Source organism: Schistocerca cancellata, unplaced genomic scaffold (assembly GCF_023864275.1).
Source record: "Schistocerca cancellata isolate TAMUIC-IGC-003103 unplaced genomic scaffold, iqSchCanc2.1 HiC_scaffold_1150, whole genome shotgun sequence".
NCBI classification, from domain to species: domain Eukaryota; kingdom Metazoa; phylum Arthropoda; class Insecta; order Orthoptera; family Acrididae; genus Schistocerca; species Schistocerca cancellata.
Genome location: NW_026047149.1, coordinates 4,620,356 through 4,639,763, shown reverse-complemented (window position 1 = coordinate 4,639,763; position 19,408 = coordinate 4,620,356).

The following is a 19,408-nucleotide window of genomic DNA, read 5'->3' as shown; positions in this document are numbered from 1 at the left end:
GAACCTCAAAGTTTTTATTTCTTCTCCATGGATTTTAATTCCTACTGCGAATTTTTCTTTTGTTTCCTTCACTGCTTGCTCAATATAGAGATTGAATAACATCTGGGAGGGACTACAACCCTATCTCACTCCCTTCCAAACCACTGCTTCCCTTTCATGTCCTTCGACTCTTATAACTGCCATCTGGTTTCTGTACAAATTGTAAATAGCCTTTTGCTCCCTGTATTTTGCCCCTGCCACCTTCAGAATTTGTTAGAGAGTATTCCAGTCAGCATTGTCAAAAGCTTTCTCCAAGTCTACAAATGCTAGAAACGTAGGTTTGCTTTTCTTTAATCTAGCTTCTAAGATAAGTCACAGGGTCAGTATTGCCCCACGTGTTCCAGTATTTTTACGGAATCCAAACTGATCTTCCCCGAGGTCGGCTTCTACTAGTTTTTCCATTCGTCTGTAAAGAATTCGCGTTAGTATTTTGCAGCAGTGACTTATTAAACTGAGAGTTCGGTAATTTTCACATCTGTCAACACCTGCTTTCTTTGGGATTGGAATTATTACATTCTCCTTGAAGTCTGAGGGTATTTCACCTGTCTCATACATCTTGCTAACCAGATGGTAGAGTTTTGTCAGGACTGGCTCTCCCAAGGCTGTCAGTAGTTCTAATGGAATGTTGTCTACTCCCGGGGCCTTGTTTCGACTCAGGTCTTTCAGTGCTCTGTCAAACTCTTCACGCAGAATCATATCTCCCATTTCATCTTCATCTGCATCCTCTTCCATTTCCATAATATTGTACTCAATTACATCGCCCTTGTGTAGAACTCTATATACTCCTACCACCTTTCTACTTTCCCTTCTTTGCTTAGAACTGGGTTTCCATCTGAGCTCTTGATGTTCATACAAGTGGTTCTCTTTTCTCCAAAGATCTCTTTAATTTTCCTGTAGGCAGTATCTATCTTACCTCCAGTGAGATCAGCCTCTACATCCTTACATTTCTCCTCTAGCCATGTCTGCTTAGCCATTTTACACTTCCTGTCGATCTCATTTTTGAGACTTTTGTATTCCTTTCTTTGGTTATCAACTACAAAATAAACACTATTGTGTGGAAATTTTGGACATTGTTTTCCAGAAGCCAATCCATTTTCTTATTGCCGATAAAATTGGATGACTATTTCTACAGAACTTTCTTTCATAACTAGAGTTGCGCGGGCTCAGTAATTGTAGATATTAGGTTGCGTTTATATCAACACTGCTTTTATATCGTCTTGTAAGTATCTACGTTGCCGAGTGAAGGGACACTGCGCAGAAGCCGTTCTGAGGTAGGTAAATTTTAATTTGTAGCCTGCAGAGTGACGACGAGGAATAGACCGATCCGCCGCAAACCCGCGTATTATACTTCGGATTTAAGAGATATTAAAAACAGTTTCGTATAAAAAAAAAGTTGCCGCCCCTTCCCTGAAGGGGGAACGACAGGGTGACTGTCGATAAAACACGAATTTTTTTTTCAACACGGAATTCGAATGTACAGGGTGATCAAAAAGTCAGTATCAATTTGAAAACGTAATAAACCACGGAATAATGTAGATAGAGAGGTAGAAACTGACACACATGCTTGGAATGACATGGGGTTTTATCAGAACCGAAAAACAACAAAGTTCACAAAATGTACGACAGATGGCGCTGGACAGCAAAACTTCAGTAACTGCTACCGTGACGGGTGAGAGGTACGCCGATATGTTACAGAATCGCATCATCCCCAGCCTGGCTGATAAACACCTGCTGCGGACGTACGATGTTTATGCAGGATGGCGCTCCACCCCATATTGCTAGACGCGTGAAAGATCTCTTGGGCGCGTCGTTTGGTGATGATCGTGTGCTCAGCCGCCACTTTCGTCACGCTCGGCCTCCCAGGTCCCCAGACCTCAGTCCGTGCGATTATTGGCTTTGGGGTTACCTGAAGTCGCAAGTGTATCGTGATCGACCGACATCTCTAGGGATGCTGAAAGACAACATCCGACGCCAATGCCTCACCATAACTCCGGACATGCTTGACAGTGCTGTTCACAACATTATTCCTCGACTACAGCTATTGTTGAGGAATGATGGTGGACATATTGAGCATTTCGTGTAAAGAACATCATCTTTGCTTTGTCTTACTTTGTTATGCTAATTATTGCCTTTCTGATCAGATGAAGCGCCATCTGTCGGACATTTTTTGAACTTTAGTATTCTTTTTTTTTTTTTTTTTTGGTTCTAGTGAAACCCCATGTCATTCCAAGCATGTGTGTCAATTTGTGACTCTCTATCTACATTATTCCGTGATTTATTCAGTTTTCAAATTTATACTGTTTTTTTGATCACCCAGTATATACGAGAGCAGTTCAATAAGTAATGCAACACATTTTTTTTCTGATACAGGGGTTGTTTTATTCAGCATTGAAATACACCGGGTTATTCCCCAATCTTTTAGCTACACAACACTATTTTTCAACGTAATCTCCATTCAATGCTACGGCCTTAGGCCACCTTGAAATGAGGGCCTGTATGCCTGCACGGTACCATTCCACTGGTCGATGTCGGAGCCAACGTCGTACTGCATCAATAACTTCTTCATCATCCGCGTAGTGCCTCCCACGGATTGCGTCCTTCATTGGGCCAAACATATGGAAATCCGACGGTGCGAGATCGGGGCTGTAGGGTGCATGAGGAAGAACAGTCCACTGAAGTTTTGTGAGCTCCTCTCGGGTGCGAAGACTTGTGTGAGGTCTTGCGTTGTCATGAAGAAGGAGAAGTTCGTTCAGATTTTTGTGCCTACGAACACGCTGAAGTCGTTTCTTCAATTTCTGAAGAGTAGCACAATACACTTCAGAGTTGATCGTTTGACCATGGGGAAGGACATCGAACAGAATAACCCCTTCAGCGTCCCAGAAGACTGTAACCGTGACTTTACCGGCTGAGGGTATGGCTTTAAACTTTTTCTCGGTAGGGGAGTGGGTGTGCCGCCACTCCATTGATTGCCGTTTTGTTTCAGGTTCGAAGTGATGAACCCATGTTTCATCGCCTGTAACAATCTTTGACAAGAAATTGTCACCCTCAGCCACATGACGAGCAATCAATTCCGCACAGATGGTTCTCCTTTGCTCTTTATGGTGTTCGGTTAGACAACGAGGGACCCAGCGGGAACAAACCTTTGAATATCCCAACTGGTGAACAATTGTAACAGCACTACCAACAGAGATGTCAAGTTGAGCACTGAGTTGTTTGATGGTGATCCGTCGATCATCTCGAACGAGTGTGTTCGCACGCTCCGCCGTTGCAGGAGTCACAGCTGTGCACGGCCGGCCCGCACGCGGGAGATCAGACAGTCTCGCTTGACCTTGCGGCGATGATGACACAGGCTTTGCCCAACGACTCACCGTGCTTTTGTCCACTGTCGGATCACCGTAGACATTCTGCAAGCACCTATGAATATCTGAGATGCCCTGGTTTTCCGCCAAAAGAAACTCGATCACTGCCCGTTGTTTGCAACGCACATCCGTTACAGACGCCATTTTAACAGCTCCGTACAGCGCTGCCACCTGTCGGAAGTCAATGAAACTATACGAGACGAAGCGGAAATGTTTGAAAATATTCCACAAGAAATTTCCTGTTTTTTCAACCAAAATTGGCCGAGAAAAAAAATGTGTTGCATTACTTATTGAACTGCCCTCGTACATTGAAGAATTATTCCGCAAAATATTTCGCGCCAACTCCAAATAGTAATTATTCTGTGTGCCACAGGTCGTAATCTATGCTGTCGCCCTTATTTATGCCGATCTGAGTAAAGCTGATTTTTTCTGGAACTTTGTTTGGGCGGTTTTACCCAAAATGTGAACGAAAGTTTCAGAAGTCTCATTTGCACATACACTCCAAAGATAACATCCAGCCGAAGCAAAATTGTCAATATTGATTCAAAGTTGGACGTATTTCTGTTCAGTGTACGCCATACTGCATTAATGCACTCGGGAAAAACCCTTCAAATCAAAATCGGCGATGAAATACGTCGATTCTGTGAGGACAGAGACGGCAGCGGCGATGTGGTCAGCGACGGAAAAAGGGTTTTGAGGACGAAGATGAGGGCTTATCAGGTCGAAGTAGCAGAAAGCGGTCACCCGTATAATTACTATGGACCAGGCACCAATGATATCCCGTACGTTCCAAGCTTTTTTCCTTCTTTTTTTATGACAAATCGCTTGTCGTACCTCAAACGCGTTTCTTCCAAAACTATGTGTTTTGGCATGGTTGTAGACGCCCATACTACAATCTTCGTCCGCTTTTAATGATTTCTGGTCTCCCTTGAAGCAATCTGAATTCTCTCCATTCATCGTAGCTGAATTTTTATGTTGATGTCTGATATTTTTTCGACCGCAAACGAGGGGTCCAAAAAATGAACATTTTTTTTTTCAAATATCTATCATTTCACCAAAAAAATTTTTTGTAAATCCCTACGATGAATTACATCTACATCTACGAGGTTACTCTGCAATTCACACTTAATTTCTTTGCAGAGGTCTCATAGAACCATTTTCACACTACTTCTCTACCATTCCACTCTCGAATGGCGCGTGGGAAAAAGGAACACTTAAATCTTTCCGTTCGACCTCTGATTTCTCTCATTTTATTATGATAATCATTTCTCCCTACGTAGGTGGGTGTCACCAAAATATTTTCGCATTCGGAAGAGAAAGTTGGCGAATGAAATTTCGTAAATATATCTGGCCGCAAAGAAAACCGCCTGTGTTTCAGTGACTGCCACCCCAACTCGCGTATCGTATCAGTGACACTCTCACCCCTATCGCGCGATAACACGAAACCAGCTGCCCTTCTTTGCACATTTTCCGTGTCCTCCGTTAATTCTACCTGGTAAGGATCCCACACCGCGCAGCAATATTCCAGCAGAGGACGGACAACTGAAATGTAGGTTGTCTCTTTAGTGGGTTTGTCGCACCTTCTAAGTGTTCTGCCATCAAAACGCAGTCTTTGTTTCGCCTACAGAAGATTACCGAAGGAAAATTTTGAACCTTTTAACGTCAGGACAGTATAAAAAAACTTGCGAGGGATCCTACAGCCAGTGTAGGATTTGATGAAGACATCTACCTCTATCCGAAAAGAAGATAAAAGAACTTTATTGAAAAGTGAAGCTATGTGTCCTCGGTTGTATGGTGTACCTAAAATTCATAAAATAGATTTTCCTTTAAGACCCATAGTCAGTGCCATCAATTCTCCCACTTATGAAATAGCGAGATATTTAACAACTCGTTTACAACCATTTATTGGAAAAACTGACTCATATATAAAAGACTCGCGTCATTTTATTGAAAAACTAGAGGGACTAACGCTGGCCCCTGAAGATATTCTTGTAAGTTTTGACATTGTGCCCTTATTCACAATGATTCCTGTTAACGAAGTTATGATTTTCATAGCGGATATTTTTCCAGAAGATTTGACTGTTCTTTTCAGACATTGTCTTACATCAAGTCAGTTCCAGTGGGATAATGAATTTTACGAACAACTTGATGGAGTAGCAATGGGTAATCCATTATGCCCTGCGATTGCCAATCTTTACATGGACAAATTTGAACAATCAGCCCTAGACAAAGCTAATAACAAACCATCTCGTTGGTATCGATATGTAGATGACACATTTGTGGTTTGATCCCATGGCAGAAAGGCCTTGGACGATTTCTTTGATTATCTAAATAAAATTCACCCAAAAATACAGTTTACCATGGAAATAGAAAAGGATAACAGAATATCTTTCTTGGATGTCTTAGTTATGAGACGGTCCGATAGAAGCCTGGAATATAAAGTTTTTCGAAAGACAACACATACGGACAGATATTTACATAAAAATTCTAATCATCATCCACAACAAAAAAGGGGTGTCATAAAAAGTTTTGTCGATCGAGCGGAACGGATATGTACACCTGAACATTTGGATGCTGAAGTGAAACATCAGAAGCAGGCTTTTGAAAAAAAACGGCTACTCAAGAAAAGAGATCAATAGAATTTTGCGTCCAAGGAACAGAAAACCAGAAGATAAGAATGAACCACAACGACAGAAAAATACAGTAGTTCTCCCTTTTATTAAAAAAGTAACAGATCGGATCGGTAAGATTTTACGAAAACATGACATAAAACCGATCTTTAAACCAACAAAGAAAATAAGTCAAGTACTACGATCTGTGAAGGATAAACGCCCTCCCCTGTCGACATGTGGTGCGTATAAAATTCCATGTACCTGTGGTAAAGTTTACATTGGTACTACCAAAAGAAGCGACTGAAAGAGCATAAAAGTCTTTGTCGACTTGGAAAAATAGAAAAATCAGCTGTAGCGGAACATGCTCTTCAACCAAGTGAAGTTTTCGGATACCGAAGTTTTATTTACAACGTTAAATTACTATCCACGACTATATAGAGAAGCTATTGAAATTTATAAACATCACGACAATTTTAATAGGAAAGAGGAGGCTATGAAACTTAGCGATATATGGACAGTGGCTCTAAAAAATTGCTAACAATTTTTATCTTTGACAAGGTGGTAATCGATAGTCAACCTTATCTTTGCTATGGATTATCACTGCTCATCACGTGTCAGCTGAACCACGCCCCCATTTCTCGCAATATATAAGTCGCTCTCAGACACCCGACCTGTCAGTCGGCAAGACTCAGCGTAGCAGCGCCTCTGAGGAAGTCCAGCGCAGTCCTGGACGAAACGTAAGGAGCAGAAAAAGTTCTTGGACCACGACCTCACATCCCGGAAAGTATATCAACAGCCATGTCACCCGGTCGTGAAAGCCTTCATTCTACTTCCCCACTTTATTATCTATGTGGTCTTTCCAGTTTAAGTTGCTCGTAATTGTAATTCCTAGGTATTTAGTCGAATTGACTGCCCTTAGACTTGTGCGATTTACACAAAATTTCTCGGATTTGTTTTAGCACCCATGTGGATGACCTCGCACTTTTCGTTGTTTAGTACGAATTGCCACTTTTCGCACAATACAGAAATTCTCTGTAGATCATTTAGTAATTGGAATTGATCGTCTGATGACTTTAGTAGACGGTATATTACAGCGTCATCTCCAAACTATCTAAGGGGGCTGCTCAGATTATCACCTAGATCATTTATGTAAATCAGGAACAGCAGAGGGCCTATGACACTACCTTGCAGAACGCCAGATATCACTTCTGTTCTAGTCGATGATTTACCGTCTATCACTACGAACTGTGACCTCTCTGAGAGGAAATCACGAATCCAGTCACACAACTGGGGCGATACTCCATATGCACGCAATTTGATTAATAGTCGCTTGTGAGGAACGGTACCAAAAGCCTTCTGGAAATCTAGGAATATGTAATCGATCTCAGATCCCTTGTCGACAGCACTCATTACTTCATGGGAATAAAGGTCTAGCTGTGTTGCACAAGAACGATATTTTCTGAATCCGTGTTGGTTATGTAACAATAAGTCGTTTTGTTCAAGGTGATTCATAATGTTCGAATACAGATATGCTCCAAAATAGCCGGCCGTGGTGGTCTAGCGGTTCTAGGCACGCAGTCCGGAACCGCAAGACCGCTACGGTCGCAGGTTCGAATCCTGCCTCGGGCATGGATGTGTGTGATGTCCTTAGGTTAGTTAGGTTTAAGTAGTTCTAAGTTCTAGGGGACTTATGACCTCAGATGTTAAGTCCCATAGTGCTCAGAGCCATTTGCTCCAAAATCCTGCTGCAAATTGAGGTCAGTGATATGGGTCTGTAATTCCATGGGTTACTCCTATTTCCTTTCTTGAATACTGGTGTGACCTGTGCTACTTTACATTCTTTAGGAACAGTCCTTTCGCCAAGTGAGCGGTTGTATAGGATTGCTAAGAAAGGCGCTATTGTGTCTGCATACTCTGAAAGGAACCTGACTGGTATACCATCTGGACCGGAAGACTTGCCTTTCTTAAGTGATTTGAGTTGTTTCGCAACACCTAAGATATCTACTTTTATGTCACTCTTGCTAACAACTGTTCTGGTTTCGAATTGTGGAATATTTACTTCGTCTTCTTTCGTGAAGGAATTACGGAAAACTGTATTCAGTAACTGCGCTTTAGTGGCGCCATCATCGGTAACATTTCCATCGCTATCCCGCAGTGACGGTATTGACTGTTTTTGCCGCTGGTGTACTTTACATACGACCAGAATCTCTTTGGGTTTTCTACCATATTTTGAGACAATGTTTCATTGTGGAAACTATTAAAAGCATCTCGCTTTGACGTCCGCACTAAATTTTGAGCTTCCGTGAAACTTAGCCAGTCTTGGGGATTATGCGTTCTTCCGAATTTGGCATGCTTTTTTCGTTGCTTCTGCAACAGTGTTCTGACCTGTTCTGTAGATCAGTCCTGCCTGTCTCTTATTAACTTATGCGGCATGATTCTATCTATTGCTGTTGCATGGGGGCTTAATAAAATGTAATGCAAATACTTTTTAATTTTCTGTCGCTGTATGTCCGATTACGCAAGTCTCGTAAACGGATGGCCCTGACTAATATTGTTACGCTATCTGACTGCATAGAATGACAACAAGAATGAAATGAAAATTTTCGTTAACACAGTTAATTAATTAAGTCCCCAGCAACTATAAAATCTATGAAACCAACAAAGCACAAGTGTCGCTGTTCTGTGTGTGGTAGTGTGACTCAACGCACATCTGGCACGGTTCTTCTTCAACAAGACAAGAAATGTTAAATACCAATTATACTGACGTGATAAAAGAAAATTGGAAATACTATAATGGCGCAAGAAAATCAGAATTACACTCTAATACAAGAACACAAGCCAGATGCTTTGTTGACTGAACCTGTAATGAAGTATTATTCAGGACACACAATAATAAGAAAATAAAGAACAGTAGTTAGTTACCTTAATTTATATTGACGAAAAGCACTCAGATCATTACAATATCTCCATTGGAACAATATCTGCTGTCTCTCCCATCAAATAACTGCATAAACATGGAACAACATTCTCCACTACCGCATCTCACACTGACTTCTGCTGCAAGCAGTGTCTCTCACAACATCTCGGCAAGAACTCTCGGGAAGAACTGCTTGCCGCTACCTCTCAACACGCACTGCCAGTGGAGGCGGCGGAACAATACTCTCTCTGGCGCGATTTTTGGCGCTGTGGCTCAGTGTAGCCACCTTTCATATGCCCTTCCTCCACGGGCTAGAATTTGATGGTATTTTTGCCAGCATTGGTGGTGAAAATACCACCAAATTCGTCAAAAAAAAATACAGACAAAAATAAAAGATCATATTAATACGTAAATATCATATAACTAGATAAAATTTTGGCTTTGCACTGACCTTTCAATAGCCTAATATATAAAATACACTTAGCAATACAAATTCTTTCATACATGTGACTTTACATAATAGTTTACAGAAATATCATGTGGTTAAACAATTCAATCGATAACGTCAGCAATGACGAATATGAGCAGGTAATAGTCTTATAACTTTCACAAACAGTAATACACAAAAAATCAGTTAATACAAATATTCACAACAAGTAGTTCACAGTTCCAGCAGTAGCCCCCAGCACTGTTGAATAGGTGCTGACAGCAACAAGTGACATCATCTCAGTAGAAGCAGTCCATCAGTGGCACCCAGCATTGTGGAACAGGTGCAGACTCCAACAGGTGACATCATTTCAGTAGAAGCAGTCCATCAGTGGCACCCAGCATTGTGGAGTAGGTTCAGACTCCAACAGGTGACATCATTTCAGTAGAAGCAGTCCATCAGTGGCACCCAGCATTGTGGAGCAGGTGCAGACTCCAACAGGTGACATCATTTCAGTAGAAGCAGTCCATCAATGGCACCCAGCAATGTTGAGTAGGTGCAAACAGCAACAGGTGACATCATCTCAGTAGAATCAGTCCATCAGTGGCACCCAGCAATGTTGAGTAGGTTCAGACTCCAACAGGTGACATCATTTCAGTAGAAGCAGTTCATCAATGGCACCCAGCATTGTGGAACAGGTGCAGACTCCAACAGGTGACATCATTTCAGTAGAAGCAGTTCATCAATGGCACCCAGCATTGTGGAACAGGTGCAGACTCCAACGGGTGACATCATTTCAGTAGAAGCAGTTCATCAGTGGCACCCAGCATTGTGGAGTAGGTTCAGACTCCAACAGGTGACATCATTTCAGTAGAAGCAGTCCATCAATGGCACCCATCATTGTGGAACAGGTGCAGACTCCAACGGGTGACATCATTTCAGTAGAAGCAGTTCATCAGTGGCACCCAGCATTGTGGAGTAGGTTCAGACTCCAACAGGTGACATCATTTCAGTAGAAGCAGTTCATCAATGGCACCCAGCATTGTGGAACAGGTGCAGACTCCAACGGGTGACATCATTTCAGTAGAAGCAGTTCATCAGTGGCACCCAGCATTGTGGAGTAGGTTCAGACTCCAACAGGTGACATCATTTCAGTAGAAGCAGTCCATCAGTGGCACCCAGCATTGTGGAGCAGGTGCAGACTCCAACAGGTGACATCATTTCAGTAGAAGCAGTCCATCAATGGCACCCAGCAATGTTGAGTAGGTGCAAACAGCAACAGGTGACATCATCTCAGTAGAATCAGTCCATCAGTGGCACCCAGCAATGTTGAGTAGGTTCAGACTCCAACAGGTGACATCATTTCAGTAGAAGCAGTTCATCAATGGCACCCAGCATTGTGGAACAGGTGCAGACTCCAACAGGTGACATCATTTCAGTAGAAGCAGTTCATCAATGGCACCCAGCATTGTGGAACAGGTGCAGACTCCAACGGGTGACATCATTTCAGTAGAAGCAGTTCATCAGTGGCACCCAGCATTGTGGAGTAGGTTCAGACTCCAACAGGTGACATCATTTCAGTAGAAGCAGTCCATCAATGGCACCCATCATTGTGGAACAGGTGCAGACTCCAACGGGTGACATCATTTCAGTAGAAGCAGTTCATCAGTGGCACCCAGCATTGTGGAGTAGGTTCAGACTCCAACAGGTGACATCATTTCAGTAGAAGCAGTCCATCAGTGGCACCCAGCATTGTGGAACAGGTGCAAACAGCAACAGGTGACATCATCTCAGTAGAATCAGTTCATCAGTGGCACCCAGCATTGTGGAACAGGTGCAAACAGCAACAAGTGACATCATCTCAGTAGAAGCAGTTCATCAGTGGCACCCAGCATTGTGGAGTAGGTTCAGACTCCAACAGGTGACCTCATTTCAGTAGAAGCAGTCCATCAGTGGCACCCAGCAATGTTGAACAGGTGCTTACAGCAACAAGTGACATCATCTCAGTAGCAGCAGTTCATCAGTGGCACCCAGCAATGTCGAGTAGGAGCTCTCACACTGACTTCTGCTGCAAGCAGTGTCTCTCACAACATCTCGGCAAGAACTCTCGGGAAGAACTGCTTGCCGCTACCTCTCAACACGCACTGCCAGTGGAGGCGGCGAAACAATACTCTCTCTGGCGCGATTTTTGGCGCTGTGGCTCAGTGTAGCCACCTTTCACTGTCGATAGCGTATCTTTGAATTTGAGCCATATCTGGTCTACACTTACATAATTAGCTTGGAAGGAATGGAGACTCTCTCTTAGGAAGACATCTAGCGAATTTTTATCTGCTCTTTTAAATAGATATATTTTGCGTTTATTTTTAGTGGTTTTGGTTGATATGGTTTTAAGCCTCGCTGCAATAACCTTGTGTTCACTAATGCCTGTATCCGTCATGACGCTCTCTATTACATCAGGATTATTTGTGGCTAAGAGGTCAAGTGTGTTTTCGCAACCATTTACAATTCGTGTGGGCTCATGATCTAATTGTTCAAAGTAATTCTCAGAGAAAGCATTTAGTACAATTTCGGAAGATGTTTCCTGTCTGCCACCGGCTTTGAACATGTATTTTCGCCAACAAATCGAGGGTACATTGAAGTCTCCACCAATTGCATGAGTGGGGTACTTAGTTGTAATGAGATTCAAGTTTTTATTTATTTATTTATTTATTTATTGTTCCGTGGGACCAAATTAAGGAGAAGTCTTCATGGTCATGGAACGAGTCAATACATGAAATTATAACACGATATTAGAAATAGATAAAATGAAATATAAAAAAAACATATTCAGGTGACAAGTCGTAAGTTTAAATGAAGACAATCAACAATGTAACACCGGAATTTGCTTAATTTTTTAGGTCTTCCAGGAGCTCCTCGACAGAATAGAAGGAGTGAGCCATGAGGAAACTCTTCAGTTTAGACTTAAAAGAGTTTGGGCTACTGCTAAGATTTTTGAGTTCTTGTGGTAGCTTATTGAAAATGGATGCAGCAGAATACTGCACTCCTTTCTGCACAAGAGTCAAGGAAGTGCATTCCACATGCAGATTTGATTTCTGCCTAGTATTAACTGAGTGAAAGCTGCTAACTCTTGGGAATAGGCTAAAATTGCTAACAACAAACGACATTAAAGAAAATATATAATGTGAGGGCAATGTCAGATTCCCAGATTTTTGAATAGGGGTCGACAAGAGGTTCTCGAACTTACACCACATATAGCTCGAACAGCCCGTTTTTGAGCCAAAAATACCCTTTTTGAATCAGAAGAATTACCCCAAAAAATTATACCATACGACATAAGCGTATGAAAATATGCGAAGTAGACTACTTTTCGTGTTGAACTGTCACTTATTTCAGATACTGTTCTAATGGTAAATAAACCAGCATTTAGCTTCTGAACAAGATCCTGGACATGGGCTTTCCACAACAGCTTACTATCTATCCGAACGCCTAGGAACTTGAACTGTTCCGTCTCGCTTATAATATGCCCATTCTGTCTGATCAAAATATCGGTTCTTGTTGAATTGTGAGTTAGAAACTGTAAAAACTGAGTCTTACTGTGATTTAGCATCAAATTATTTTCCACAAGCCACGAACTTATTTCATGAACTACATTATTTGTTACTGTTTCAATATTACACACAAGATCCTTCACTATCAAGCTGGTGTCATCAGCAAACAGAAATATTTTTGAATCACCTGTAATACTAGAAGGCATATCATTTATATAAATAAGAAACAGCAGTGGCCCCAGCACTGACCCTTGGGGAACGCCCCACTTAGCAGTGCCCCATTGGGACTGAACATCACTACCACTCTCAATATTGCGGAGAATTACCCTCTGCTTTCTGTTCTTAAAGTAAGAGGCGAACCAATTGTAAGCTAAGTTTTCTTTGAAAACTTCTTTAAGGATCAGGGTGATGTGTTACTTCTATGTTTCAGATAACTGCAACCGGAGTTAAAGCGCCAACCGTTGATCTACCTCCATTCAAAGCTGCCTTGGGGAAATCCCAATTACACAGTGAAGAAGTTAACATTTTTTAATAAAAAATACCAATAAAAACTCCAACGTCTGAACAGATGACCCGTCTTTCTGTCCCTTCCTATTGCCAGTGACTTCCATGTATTCCTGTGCAGAACCTCCTCTCTCCTTGCCTTATCATTTCGCCCAATTTTCAACATTCTTCTATGCCACTACATCTCAAACTCTTCCGTTCTCTTGCCTACCAGTTTTCCCACTGTCCATAACTCATTACCGTAAAACGCTGTGTTCGCAAACAAATGCAGAAAATCCCTTCGACCAGATTCCAATTCAGCGAATCGAATCACGTGCAATCACACTGAAACAAGTGGAGTAATTTATATCAGTTTCGTTGAACGACAAAACGCAATACCGCTAATGAAAACGTTAATGGTAATCTCGTATGCTAGGTTACGAGATCGTTTACAACCTACATCGAAATGAGGGAATACATTGGAACGAATCCAATTGCAATGGAATGGTGGTCCTGTTACGCTGTCCGTCAAACCTTAGCGTGGGTAGCTATCTGCAGTGATAATGATCGCATTCCGTTTGCATTAAACGCTCTAAACACGATAAATTAGAACTCACCATTTGTATCGTGTATCTAGTATTAGTTGTCCAGAAAATGAGAATATTACATGCACTGTCCCGCAATCCAGATTCCACGTTCGCTTTTCCTAAAATTCAAAGCACAACTATTTACTCTTCATTACCTACCTTTCTGTTTCTTTGCATCTTTCAAAGAAATATACACTAAAATAATGTTGCAGCCTTACCAACTGCTGTGAAGGCAAAACTAATTACGTGGGCAAACTAGGAACATAAACTATTTTCTTACTATGACGAAAGGATATCTGCGCCTGTTGGGACAGTGTGATATTAGTTGGCTGTTGTGCTACATTCCTGAACGATTTTAAAGTAGCTAATTACATATATATATATATATTCGCACCTTACAACCAATTTCCTCAGCTTCATGGCGAGCTGTCTATCATTTCGTAATGCTGATTGTGTTATCGCGAAATTTCGCAATGAAATAACCCACCATACGATATTTGATCCAGAACATGAGAACACCTTTCACCACACTCTTAGGTACATCGACACATTTTCATTAACATGTTCTACGATCCTGGGCTACTTTATGCCCTACCTATAAAATTTCTAAATTGCAAGTTTCGTTAACTGTTGCTGACTTTTACTAGCAACATACTTTTTAATTAAAGAGATAGTGGTCTGACAGTAAGGTCCTGAAGTTGAAAATATTGAACACGACCTTCACTGGGGAAAGTGATCAATGCAATTGAAACTTAAATTTTCGGGTTAAGCGTAAGTGAAAAATTAAAAAGTTTTATAGAGTCTGATAGAAGAATTCATTACAAACAATAAATATTTTTTCAAAATTTTAAAATATCATGTAACTCACTAGATTAACGTATTTTCAATAGGTCTTGTGAGGGTCATTACTGTGACGTCATTTTATTGAAACCACTTTAAGGTTATTTATTTCAAACAGCAATCAGAAACTAAAAAGTACGCGAAATACAGTGATGTTACGTCAATCGTCTTTTTTATTTTATTTCATTTTTTCGAAACTGCGATTTTCCTCTCCAACAGAACAAAGATCTGAATATTATTCGCAGCTGCTACGGTCGCACGTTCGAATCCTATATCGGGCATGGATGTGTGTGATCTCCTTAGGTTAGTTAGGTTTAAGTAGTTCTAAGTTCTAGGGGACTGATGGCCTCAGATGTTAAGTCCCATAATGCTCAGAGCCATTTCAGCCATTTGAAAATTATTATATGTGTTACATATGATCATAATGTCCCTCCAGGTGTTTCGATATTGTATATCTTCTTCCTTTGCATCAAGTCTTCTCATTGTTGATCGTACATATAGGAGCCATACGGTCATAGTGCGACTTCTTCCCTTCTTTCCCTCCGGTTCCCATTGTAGGATCATTTTCGGTATTATGGCTTCCTCCATTCTTCTTACATGGCCGTACCACTGTAACTTCCTTCTATCCATCACGTCATTTATTCTTTCTCTCACTTGTATTTTCCTTTATTATTTCGTTACTTATTTTCTCTTTTCTAGAAATTCTTGCTAATTTTCTCCAGAAGCCCATTTGCACTGCATGTAGTTTTTTTTTTTTTTAAGTGTTTCAGATTAGTCGTCCAAGTCTCCAGTTCATACGTAAATATGATCTCTACTATCGATTTATATAATTCCTTTGGTTCAGTTTATTACATTTCTGCTCCGTAAGATTGAGTTGACCATCCCAATCATCTTCCTTCCACTGCTAATTCTTTTATGAATTTTCCCTCCGTATCTAAAATTAACCCCAAAATTTTTAAAACTGCAAGTTTCGTTAACTGTTGCTGACTTTTACTAGCAACATACTTTTTCCAGAATGAGATTTTCACGCTGCAGCGGATTGTGCGCTAATATGAAACTTCATGGCAGATTAGAACTGTGTGCCCGTCCGAGACTCGAACTCGGGACCTTTGCCTATCGCGGTCAAGTGCTCTACCAACTGAGCTACCGAAGCACGACTCACGCCCCGTACTCACAGCTTTACTTCTGCCAGTATCTCGTCTCCTACCTTCCAAACTTTACAGAAGCTCTCCTGCGAACCTTGCAGAACCAGCACTCCTGAAAGAAAGGATATTGCGGAGGTTTGGAAGGTAGGAGACGAGGTACTGGCAGAAGTAAAGCTGTGAGTACCGGGCGTGAGTCGTGCTTCGGTAGCTCAGTTGGTAGAGCACTTGCCCGCGAAAGGCAAAGGTACCGAGTTCGAGTCTCGGTCGGGCACACAGTTTTAATCTGCCAGGAAGTTTCATAACATACTTTTTAATGAAAGAGATAGTGATGTGCCAGTGAGGTCCTGAAGTTGCAAATATTGAACATGACCTTCACTGGAGAAAGTGACCAGTGATACCGAGACTTAAATTTTTGTGTTAAGCGTAACTGAAAAATTCAAAACTTTTATAGAGTCTGAGAGAAGAATTCAATTGCCATACTTTCGAAAGGTATTCCTCAAACAGGTGCAGTCACTTGACCCGTTTCAGAGGAAACCTCTGAGCCTGCAAGATCTGGGCAGTCACAGACGGAGGGTTTATTGGAAGATGGGAGCTCCAACGTTAGCCGCATTATGGGACCCCTTAGGGACATGGCTGCCAAGGAAGGGAAGAAAGCTAAGGTGCACTCCGTTTGCGCACCAGGTGGAGTCATTCCAGATGTAGAGTGGGTCCTTCCAGGTGCCATGAAGACCACGGGGTGCAGCCAATTGCAGGTTGTGGCTCACATTGGGACCAATAATGTGTGTCACTTTGGACCAGAAGAGGTTTCGAGCGGCTATCATAAGTGGTAAAGACTGCCAGCCTTACTAGTGAGAGATAAGCAGAGCTGACCATTTGCAGCATAGTGGACAGCACCGATGGCGGATCTCTGGTACAGAGCCGAGGGGAGGGTCTGAATGAAGTGAAATGACCGCACGGCATTGTTAGAAGGGAAGCCCCATTCGGGGTAGTTCGGCCGCCGTATTGCAAGTCCTTTTTAGCTGACGTCACTTCGGCGGCTTGCGAGTCAATGATGATGAAACTGATGATGATGAAGGACGCACAACACCCAGTCCCCTGCCGGGAATCGAACCCGGGCCCCCTGCGTGGTAGGCGGTAACGCTTACCGCTACGCTACGGAGGCGGACGAGGGTCTGGATCAGAGGTTCAAGTGGTTGTGTGACTGTGCAGGCTGCAGATTCCTAGACTTGGGCCATAGGGGGGTGACGTTTCGAGTTCCACTACATTGCAATCCTTTACTCGCAGGAGATGCGGACTGGAATTTTTTTTCTAGATTGGAGGGTCTCGGGGAAACACAAAAAGGGCTTCAGTCTCAAAAGGTGCAGATCGAACACAGGAAGAACATGGATACAGGAACTATCTGTATAATACTTGTGAATTGTCGTAACAACCCTTTACTCGCAGGAGGTGTGGACTGGAATTTTTTTCTAGATTGGAGGGTCTCGGGGAAACACAAAAAGGGCTTCAGTCTCAAAAGGTGCAGATCGAACACAGCAAAAACTTGGATACAGGAACCATCTGTATAATACTTGTGAATTGTCGTAACAACCCTTTACTCGCAGGAGGTGTGGACTGGAATTTTTTTTTAGATTGGAGGGTCTCGGGGAAACACAAAAAGGGCTTCAGTCTCAAAAGGTGCAAATCGAACACAGAAAGAACTTGGATACAGGAACCATCTGTATAATACTTGTGAATTGTCGTACCAACCCTTTAATCGCAGGAGGTGTGGACTGGAAATTTTTTTTAGATTGGAGGGTCTCGGGGAAACACAAAAAGGGCTTCAGTCTCAAAAGGTGCAGATCGAAGACAGGAAGAACATGGATACAGGAACCATCTGTATAATACTTGTGAATTGTTGTAACAACCCTTTACTCGCAGGAGGTGTGGACTGTAATTTTTTTTTTTAGATTGGAGGGTCTCGGGGAAACACAAAAAGGGCTTCAGTCTCAAAAGGTGCAGATCGAAGACAGGAAGAACATGGATACAGGAACCATCTATATAATACTTGTGAATTGTTGTAACAACCCTTTACTCGCAGGAGGTGTGGACTGGAATTTTTTTTTAGATTGGAGGGTCTCGGGGAAACACACAATGGGCTTCAGTCCCAAAAGGTGCAGATCGAACACAGGAAGAACATGGATACAGGAACCATCTGTATAATACTTGTGAATTGTCGTAACTGTGTTGCGAAGGCACCAGAGCCCCGTGTGCCAATAGAAAGCACTGATGCTCAAATCGTTATAGACAATTAAAGCTGCCTAAAGGTAAAGGTAAGTTCAGGCGAAATTTTTGCGAAGGTCCTAATGGTATTCAGAAAGGATATACTAAATAAAGATGCTAGTTTGTTTTGTAACGAAGCTGAAGAAGATAGTGTGGGTAGAGGTCATTCTTGGCAACCGGAATAAAATAATACGAGTAATTGAAAGGTTCAGAGAAAACTTCGGCCTAATTTCAAACACGTACGTGGCTCATACAAGTAGGGTTGGTGTGACTTCAATTTACCTTCAGTATATTGGCAGAAATACGAGGGCTATCCACAAAGTACATTACGTTTTGGAATTAAAAATAAATAAAGTATTGGAAATTTTTTTAATTATATACAGATGAAAGCCAACCTTATATACTACATTTCTACATAGTTGCCATTTAAATTAAGGCACTTATCGTAGCGATGGACGAGCTTGGAAATTCCATCGGCCGCCTGCGCCTTCAACCGCGTGGTTACCTCTTCTTGGAGCTGTGCGTCGTCATCAAAACGCTGCATAGCCAACCACTTCTTCATTGCCGAGAATAAGTGGAAATCGCTCGGTGCCAGGTCGGGACTGTACGGCGGATGAGGAAACAACTCCCACTTAAAAGATTCGAGAACTTCACGAGTGGCACTTGCCGTGTGGGCCCGGGCGTTGTCGTGAATCGGCAAGATCTTTGAGCCCAATTTTCCCCTGCGCTTGTTTTGTATTGCTCTTCTGAGGTTGTGCAGAGTTTGGCAATACCTTTGAGAGTTTATTGTAGTGTCTCTTTCCAGGAAATCCACGAAAATCACACCTTTTCTGTCCCAAAAGAGGTAACCACGTGGTTGAACGCGCAGGCGGCCGAGTTTTACGACGAAGGAATTGGTTCAAAATGGTTCAAATGGCTCTGAGCACTGTGGGACTCAACATCTTAGGTCATAAGTCCCCTAGAACTTAGAACTACTTAATCCTAACTAACCTAAGGACATCACACACACCCATGCCCGAGGCAGGATTCGAACCTGCGACCGTAGCAGCCTCGCGGTTCCGCACTGCAGCGCCTAGAGCCGCACGGCCACCGCGGCCGGCACGAAGGAATTTCCAAGCTCGTCCATCGCTACGGTAAGTGCCTTAATTTAAATGGCAACTATGTAGAAAAGTAGTATTTAAGTGTGGCTTTC